Genomic DNA, 10,509 nt, shown 5'->3' on the forward strand with positions numbered 1-10,509 from the left:
TGAAGGTGATGGTGCAAAAAGTGTGAATTAAAGCCATGAGTGTTTATTTTTAAATAAATTGGTAATTTTAATCATATCGTAATTGTCGTGGTATGCCAACTTTGAGTTTGAATACTTTAAATCGTGTCAAATATCTTAGTAGTAAATAGTGTTATAAGTTGGATCGCTATGTGTGTGTGAGCGTTTCTTTTTTTGCCATTTTTTTTTTTACCTTTTTTGCCACTTTTGTGATAATTCTAGTCAGGATTGCGAGCCCTTTTCATCCTTATAGGAGAAAAAAAGTGTCCCAAAATTTTCATAAATTTTTGAAACTTACCTTTTCATTACCGCCCTACTAAATATATGGGGAAATGGTAACACAATAGGAAAAAAACTCTGGTTCATTTTCTTTATTCCATTAGGATCGAAAAAGCTCGTGATTCTGAGTAGAAAAAACACTCAAATTATAGAAAAATATAAAATTAATGAAAATAGCATTTTTTAAAGAAACATTCGTGTACCTAGTCTGTGGCACCGTAGCTCTTAAACGGGTAAAACAATTTGGATGTCTTTGTTTTTATCGGTCTTATACGTATTTTATCGGTTTAGTTGCGTTGGATTTTTTTTTTTTCATTTTATGAAGTATTCTTAGGATTGGATCTATAAAATAGGATAAACAATAAGTCAGTTACAGATTACAATAACCCATTGGATGATATTTCATATAATGTTCACGATTTTACAACGAAACAAATGAAATGAAATGTTCCGAGCCGATCCTTTAATTAACACCAACGTCCAGTATAACAATTTATTTATTCCTTTTCGTGGTGGGTGGTTCATTTAAAATCATATTTAATACATTAGACTTAAATCGACCGGGATATAAGCCGTGATTACCTTTTATATTGTTGTTGTTTTTGTGTTGTTGTTGTTGGTGTTTGTTTTATGTTGTTGTAATCACGGTTTATATCCTGTTCGATTTAAATCTAGTGAAACTATCCGTGATCATTCAAAACTGTCATATTTAATACATACCATAAAACCATGCCGTAAATATTAACCTCCTAATGAGTTGCTCCCTGGACCAGCCTCTAATTGCACCTCTTATTCTTAACCCCACTTTTAAAGTATGTACTGAATGCTCATTGAGCCCTCACCCAAATGTTTAATAAATAATTAGTTCACAATTCACATAATAATAATTGTTAATAAACGCGCGTAACCCACCAAAAACAGTGACAATAGCCATTTCGGCGATCTTACGCGGTACCTCTCATTGTATAAAAGTTAAAGTGTTTTATTGGATTTTTTATTATTTTACTAGTACTGATAAAATTGCCTATAGACTATAATAATAATAATAATGTCGCTACTCCCCGACAGCTCGCCACAGGCTGCCCTGCGTTGACTGATTGCACTGGTAAAACCAGCGGGCGATGGGGTCGTCACATCCCTACGCCTATACATACAAATAAAATGCTTTATTGCACACTATAAAAAATACAAAGTATGAAAAGGTATATATATATATATATATATATATATATATATATATATATATATATATATATATATATATATATGTAGATAACAAGTAACAACAGGCGAACTTATCGCTAAACAGCACTTACCGTAGGACTTGGTCAATTTGTGTAATGTCCTATAAATTTATTTTAATTTTTTATTTTATTTAATTTATATATAGGTATATATATGTATATCATCATCAGGCCTTGTAGATCTTTACAGTTGATTTAAGCAGCATCTATGATCTAGCGACAGTATATACATATACATATTAATTATCTTACTAAACCAGTACATTTTTATACTCTATTAATTTTTAACAAAAAATAACTAATAATAATAATAAATATTTTTGTACGGTGGAAAAAACCAAAAAATAATTGTTATTACCGGGTGGTGACAGCCCTGGCCATTTAGTTTGCATTCCGCTCGTCGGCGCGCCACAACCGAGTGCTACGGTGGAAACAACAGGACATGACCTTATATTAATTATAAAATATTATTTTTTTATTATACTTAACTTATTCGTACTTTATTTCTGTTTATAAATATTTTATCTAAGCTCAATTACATCTCCTCGTTCTTCCTCGTTCTTACAAGCCTCTTAATTAATTTTCATAATTGCTAATATAGCAAATTTATTTTACTTTGCTCACATTAATCATTGCAGTTTTAATATATTTATGATAAACATTTAATTATTTTTAACTACTATGAGAAACCCAGAACGGTATCATCACAATGAAACCTTTTGATAAGTTTTTTTTTTATAATTGAAACCTGCTAAGGTTCACAGTCCTATACTTCGTGTTTTAGCATTAGAAAGAACTTCGCAGAACCGGGCACTTTTTGTGCAAATTTTGAAGTAAATTGTGAGTATTGACCTTGCTATATTAGATAATTCTATTATTGACAATTAAAGAGCCTAAGAAAAATTATACGCTTAATACTTCTGTGGAGTTCTTTCTAATGCTAAAAAAAACGAAGTATATTTATAGTACTCATTCAATTGGAACACCGTCGTATTTGTTTGATTCGTTCAATTTTCAAACAAAAAAAATACCCTATTCCATTACACTATAGATTTAAATTTCACTAGCAAATTTTGGCTTTTTCATTCGCTTTGCTGGTCCTTAGGATGATATAACTGCTTGATCGTATTTTTAATTTTTCCGGAAATTTTTCATGACGTCTGAAGCAATAAAATTTATTTATTTTAAACAAAACAACCATATTGAGTCAATATCAACATAATCAATATTATTTACTTAAATACAACCATATCCATACAATTCTCTCGTTCACCCACACACCTACACTGTTTATTCATTACGTAAGCACGCACACAGCCACACACACACAGAGGCAAGTTTTTAATTTTAAAATCGTACCTACATTAAGTAGCGAGTGATTAGAGTTGGCTTTACCGACTTCGGATAAATGGTTATGGGTTTAGGGTTGCCTATTATAATTAGGAGTAAAATTTACTACTTTAGATTAGTTTATTCTAGCTTTTATTTAGATAAACAAGCAGACGAATCATAGACAACCGCAACACCAGAGGGGGTTGTAAGTGCGTTGCCGGCCTTTAAGATGGGAGTACGCTCTTTCCTTGAAGTTGTAGGTCTTATCGGTCCGAAAATACCGCAGGCGGATTCTCTAGTTTAGCTGTGCGCGGCAGAAAGTTTCTATCCAGACTTTGCGTGAGATGATGATGATTGATAATAACTATCCCTGAGCCATAGATAAATAAGTAAGCATAGAGTGCTCACTCCACATGCCATACTAATAACTCCGCTACTAGACGCTAGATGTCGACTACGAAAATAACCCGCGTTTTGGTAAGATAAATATAAAGATAGTTTATTATTCAAGTAGGCATATTACAATGCTACAAATAAAGCTAATAAATAAAGCTACATCGGCTCTAACCCTACACCTCTGACCCGAGAAGATTTAAATCCCCCCTCAATTGGAGGAGGGTATCCCAATATGGACCGGCAAGAAACTCGGCGGGACACATCTTTTCAAAACATTATATCTTATAATTAACATGCATTAAATAAGAAAAATAAAATACAATTTAGATTACTATAGAAATCATGCAATTACATACAGTAGCTACTATTCTTTATAGAAAATAAGAAAACTGATGTATGGAGTTCGTTTTGTGATTAACTCGGTAAGCAAAGTTTGTTTAACCCTCGTGCTTTGAAATCCTCACCACGCAAGAATTCAATTTTTGAACCACTCGCTACTCTCGTGGTTTAATTATGGCTTCTTTCGCTTGCTCGGCAATCAATAGTACGAGGGGTTAAACAACAAAAGTATCCATTATATTTTTCAAATAAACTTCACTATAAGACATTTGGAAATTTAACCCCTACTTTACGATTCCCACCGACCGGCTTGCCACAAAAGTAAATGACCAGTCAGGTCATAATGCCATCTCTGTCACTCTTGGCTGGTCTTAACAATGGTAAAGGAGATAGCAATATGATCTCAGTCGCCAGTTGGTATTACGGCAAGTATAGAGTCGGGCCGCTGCCTAATATTCATAGGGTTGCTATACGTCCCGTATATACGGGACTTTCACCGTATTTTAGTATTGCGTCCTGTATTTTTGCCTTTCCCGCTTTTGTCCCGTGTATCAATAGAATCAGACCAAGATGGATGTAAGCGGTTTTGACAGCCCAGACAGTCTTCTTCTTCATTTCATTTCATTTCATTTATTTATTGCAGTCATGAACATAGTTACATAATAAGGTGTTACAATTAATTTAGTCAATTCATAACACCCTGTCAGGGCACACAATATTAAATTTAACTAAATATCTAATACCTATTAAAACATTTCATCATAATATGTCTTGTGTATATAAAAATCTAATACTAATAACATTATAAAAGTAAAAATAAATAAATAATTAAATAACATTCCATATATAAATTTTGATCAATTGTAAACGTACATAATAATAATAATAATTGCCACGCTCTATTGGGATCCTGGCGTTGTCCCGGCATTTTGCCACGGCTCATGGGAGCCTGGGGTCCGCTTGACAACTAATCCCAAGATTTGGCGTAGGCACTAGTTTTTACGAAAGCGACAGCCCAGACAGTGCGTGTTATTTTGAACGTCAAACTTCTATTTATTTATTTCAAATAACAAATTGCACCTTACAGCTAATGCCAAAGCGGCACAAATTGGAATACATTAACAACATAAAGCATTAACATTATAAAGCAATAACACATGAGCAGCTAAGACACAGGAATTCATAACGGTATAGTACTCTCAGGCATCTCTCTTTCTAATATCCTCTTGCATTCCATTATCACTCGCCCCATCGCACTCACAAAAAAAAAGCGGCCAAGTGCGAGTCGGACTCACCCATGAAGGGTTCCGTACCATTTATGACGTATTAAAAAAAACTACTTACTAGATCTCGTTCAAACCAATTTTCGGTGGAAGTTTGCATGGTAATGTATATCATATTTTTTTTTTTATTTTTCATTCTGTTATTTTAGAAGTTACAGGGGGGGCGGATACACACATTTTACCACTTTGGAAGTGTCTCTCGCGCAAACTATTCAGTTTAGAAAAAAATGATATTAGAAACCTCAATATGATTTTTGAAGACCTATCTTAGATAGGGACACGTATGGGTTTGATGAAAAAAGATTTTTTGAGTTTCAGTTCTAAGTATGGGGAACCCCCAAAATTTATTGTTTTTTTTTTCTATTTTTGTGGGAAAATCTTAATGCGGTCCATAGAATACATCTACTTACCAAGTTTGAACAGTATAGCTCTTATAGTTTCGGAAAAAAGTGGCTGTGACATAATCGGACAGACAGACGGACATGACAAATCTATAAGGGTTCCGTGTTTTGCCATTTGGCTACGGAACCCTAAAAATCGCACTGTGCACTGTTCTATGAAATTATTGACCTTTACTTGACACTTACACAGGCTGGGTTATCAAAATCGTTGCCAACTTAGCTTGGTCTACTCTACTCTAGAATAACTACATAAATGGCCACAATCATCTCCAACACCATTACTACCCCATTGTCCCGTATCAGTACCGAAAAATTATGGCAACCCCATCTATACATTAATTTGCTACATTATCGCATCGGGTTCAGCCTGTTATGATAATAGGGTTGTTTCCAATTTTTTGAAACGCTTGTATTACGTTCTATATTAACTAAAAGTTGTCCTAAAATTCGACTAATATACTAAAAACGGCTTTAAATATGTTAAATTAACAAAATATATTTTGACAGATGCTTTCGCGCCCAAAACGCTCTTTGAAAATTGTGTGACGTCACAGTTTACGGTTTGACACATAACTACATACACACGTAGAAGATACGAACTGTCAACTGACATTTGTCATTTGTTGTTTATCGCCTAACTGACAGTGTCAATCTGAGAGTTGTGACGTCATCAGAATCTTCAATGACGTTTCGAGTTTGGTCACGTGACGTGTGCCAAAAGATATTTTAAATTCAATATTTACAAAAATATGGTCATTACAGGTCCCCTAAAAGTAGTTTAACTTATTGTTCTTATAATCCAAAAGAATATATTGGCATACAATTCTGCCCTAAGATTTGTAGATGGAAACAACCCTATTGTATGAGTGGAAATAAAATAAATAAATTAAGTGTGGCAGATGCGATGGAGTCCGGCCGGAGCCGTCCGCGTCCGCGAGGATAGAAGAGTTAATCCGCTTCGACTCCGCCCGTTCGGAGTGAAAATGGGATTAAAAATATTTTTAACGTTTTCTCCGCTGATATATCGATATATATGACAAGATAATTAATTTTAATCAGGACAGACACGCGATCTGCATTGTACATATATATGTATTATATGTATATGTATGCCGCATATATGTACATTATGTACACAAGTAAAGTAGTTCCACGGTTTGTATGTAATGTCTTTGTAGTAGTTAGTTCGGAAAATAAGGCGATTTGAGAAATGACTAAACTTTCCTAGTCATTTCCGTCACCTTCCGTCTCCATCATCAGATCAGCTCGATGGTACCATAATATTGCATTGTCATTGTCACCCTTACATAACTATGCAAATTTTCAGCTCAATCGGAAATCGGGTAAAATTTAGCTCCAACAATTGACCCACAGTAACATACATACATACTAACAGTAACGTTGTCTGGTAGAGATCGCTCTTTAGCGATAAGACCTCCTGTTGTTACCTCTGTCTTCATGTATTATGTATGTCTCTATTGTCTCTCTGTAGATGTTATTTTGAGGTTGTGCAATAAAGAGGATTTGTATTGTATTGTATTATATTGTATTGTAACAGGGCAAGTTAAATAAAAGCTTGTAGAAAACCGCAGCCAAATAAAAATAGCACTAGACCAACTCATAGTGTTGTGTTCCTGCCGGTAAGGCTGCCAAAGCTCAACGGGGGTGCGGAGTGATAGGGTCTGCAACGCGCATGTAACTCCTCTGAAGTTGCAGGCGTACATAGGCTACGGAGACTGCTTACCATCAGGCGGGCTTGCCACCGACGTAGGATAAAAAAAATTCAAAATATAGACAAAGAACTTTAGTCATTTCCTAAAGAGTCGTGTTTGCGCTAAGTGCCTGCGGCGGTACGTAATACCCAACAATGACTACGTAGCTATGTGTAGCTGCCTAGCTATACGGCTAGCTACGGAACGAGCTTGACGTTGGCTTACATGGGTACTTTCTATTATTATTATTTTGATGAATTATTTTTAATTGATTTCTAGAGAAAACTTAAGTGGTATACATATTTTTTCGCCAAACTGAGAACAGTTTGTTGGCGAATAGTGCGCTCTAAAATAAAACTAACAATGTTGTGTCTATTTTGTCAATATTGTGTGTTGTGTGTTCTTTGCATACCAGTAATATATATTTACTTAATAAGAAATGAGCGGCTTTGGCATATTCATAGTGTTAGTTGTGGTATTTGTTATAGCCGTTCAAAGTTTTAGGTATCTACGACAAACGGTCTCTGAGAAAAACCCATTTAATCGATTTGCAAGACCGGCGTTATTCCCAGGGATCGGAACCGGTTTTTTGCAAAAACATCGATATGACCATATATTTCGGTTTATTTTATACTCTAAATGTAGAACTCAGTTGTGTTTTCAGATAACGACTTCGTATTATTAGATTGACTAATTAGAAATGAAGTAAGTAATTAACAAAGAACGAAAAAATACCGTTTTCGTTCCCATACAAAAAATACCGGTTTCCGATCCCTGGTTATTCCATAACACATGTCAGAAATTTTAAACGATTCTCAGGAATGCGGCCGAAATACTGAAATGTCAGGAATTTTAATAAATAAATAGTTTTTTTTTATAAGTACCTTTTTATTAACTTACATTATTACATACAACAAGCGCACAGGCCCCTATGCGTGATGTGGGACGGAGAGGTGATTGAACATTGCCCCTACCCACGATACCTAGGAATCACGCTAGACAGGGCACTGACTTTTAAGACCCATTGCGCCAACACCCGTATGAAAGTCAGCGCGCGTAATAACCTGCTGCGGAGACTTACATCGACCAGTTGGGGAGCGACAGCACATACTATGCGTACTACTGGACTGGCACTATGTTTTTCAGTAGGTGAGTTTGCCTGTCCAGTCTGGCATCGATCTGCACACGCGGGCCTTGTAACAGCCGCACTCAACGATACCTGTCGTACTATAACTGGATGCCTTAAGCCGACCCCGCTTAACAGGTTATACCCGCTTGCGGGTGTGGCCCCTCCAGACATCCGCAGAGAGGAGCCTTGTGCTAGCGAAATGCGAAAACAACAGACTGACCCACGCCACCCGCTGCACGGCCATAACCTGCCACCCGTCCGCCTTAAAAACCGCAAAAGTTTTACCAGGTGTACCAACCCTCTGGTGGGCGAACATTCCGATGCTCGCTGCTCACTTTGGCGGAGGCGGTGCCCACCACCAGACATATATGTGCCAGTGTCGGAGCATTTACCACCCGGCCACAAAGAACCATGGCCCATCTGGAAGGTGATGAACAGGCTCAGGTCTCAGGTTGGCCGTTGTAAACAGAGCATGGTCGAATGAGGACTGCTTCGTGGCCACTCTATCCAATGTGCTTGCGACACTGCACCACAAACCATGGCGCACCTGCTGGATTGCCCCGCGTGCCCGCACTCGTGCTCTGAATCTGACCTGAGAGATGCCACGGTCCGGGCTGTCAGTACCGCTGCTTTCTGGGCATCCACTGTTTAGGGGAACCTCGACACGAGAGAAGAAGAGAACTTACATTAATTAATCCAGAACAAATTTAAACAATCTAAAAAAATTACAATTGATATCAACTGAACTTAATCAATAACTTGATTAATATTAATTAACATATCTAAACGTAAGCAAACATAGATTTTGTTTTATTGAAATCATGAGCCTTAGGAAATATCACGTGATAATATGAGCGTCAGAAAAAAGATTAGCAAATCAGGAATTTGGTCAGTTCATTCAAAATTTGTCTGGTAACCCTACCCATAAGTGCTCCGTGAACTAAGTTTTGTGCGGAGCTCTATAAATATTATTTTTGAATAGCTAAGCAGAGCTAAGTAACAATAGATTTAATTTGTTAAAATAAGAATCTGCTTTTTGCACCAGAAAAAGCTTAAAAGTTACGTAATGTCTATGCCAAGTTTGCCAAAATGAGAGCGTAACTACGATTGTATGAGACCGACTTTTTGGCGGCGGGTTCGTCAGACAACTGGCCGGAAGAAACACTGTCGGAAGTCGTGGAGATCAAGGCCAGAGGCATTTGCACTGCATTGAAAATGACACCTATTGTATTGTTGCTTGGCTGCCCCTGGCTGCCACAGCACCATGTGAGCCCCCGCGGAACGAGCCAATACACAGTTTGTCAAACATTTGAAACGATCTGCTTCCTCGAATTTGGATCAAATCAATAAACATCACGCTATGCCGCGCGGCGTTGCTTGCTTTTTACAACTTTCAGGGAATATGCTTAAGAATAAAGGAAAAGTGGAATAAATCAGTCTCATTGTGGTATCGTATTATGAATAATATACACTTACCATTAATCGGCGAATTAACTTGAAAATGAAAATAAAGATTAATAAACTATATTTTATCATAACTATAAAGTAGTGTAGCCTAACGTAGTCCTTACATGTGTCAAAAAGTCAATAATTTATTGTTTTTCTATGAGTCAACACTCTCTTCTTGCTGCCTTTAGTTACAACCTTATATAATATTATTTATTTTATTTTATTAATATTTATTTTTACATTGAATATTTTTCAAACATATCATAATATCATCACATACTATCGCCCTCTATCGGCATAGTTGGAAAACTCCATTTAGAGAATACAAAATATTTTGAATAGCGAAACATAAATAAACGTATAAAGGCGTCATCTATAGGATTTTATCCAAACTACTAGCACAAACAACAACAGAGTCACTAAGCTAGATGAGGGACCTAATAGATTTATATTTCTTTAGTAGATGTCGCTGCAAATCGTACATATATTATACGATTAAATAGAAAGGGTGTCAAATATATACAAACGAGTTTTTGATGTCTAGTTTTAAATTTGGGCGGGTAATACTGCATAACAATGTTGCCAGAAATGATATAATCGGCTTATCACACCGGATGTTCCTGTTCCTGAACGCATCCAGCAGTTTTCGTGTTCACCGGCCTGACGTTTTAGGCCAAAAAATTGACAATATTGCGAATTTCCACATAAGAATCATTGTTTACATAATAATTATAGTGTTTTATGATAAATACGGATAGTTTTGTAGTTTTTCAACAGTGTTTCAAGTTATTTGTTCACCGTGGATCCCGAAGCGAGCGGTTAGTATTTGTTTATTTCGCCTTCCCAACGGTACGCAGAATCGGTACAGGTCCAAATTTAGTGTCCTATATTTATTTTCGTGCCGAAAAATCAATAGGGATCGCGTCA

This window comes from Cydia pomonella, chromosome 25 (assembly GCF_033807575.1).
Source record: "Cydia pomonella isolate Wapato2018A chromosome 25, ilCydPomo1, whole genome shotgun sequence".
Lineage (NCBI taxonomy): Eukaryota > Metazoa > Arthropoda > Insecta > Lepidoptera > Tortricidae > Cydia > Cydia pomonella.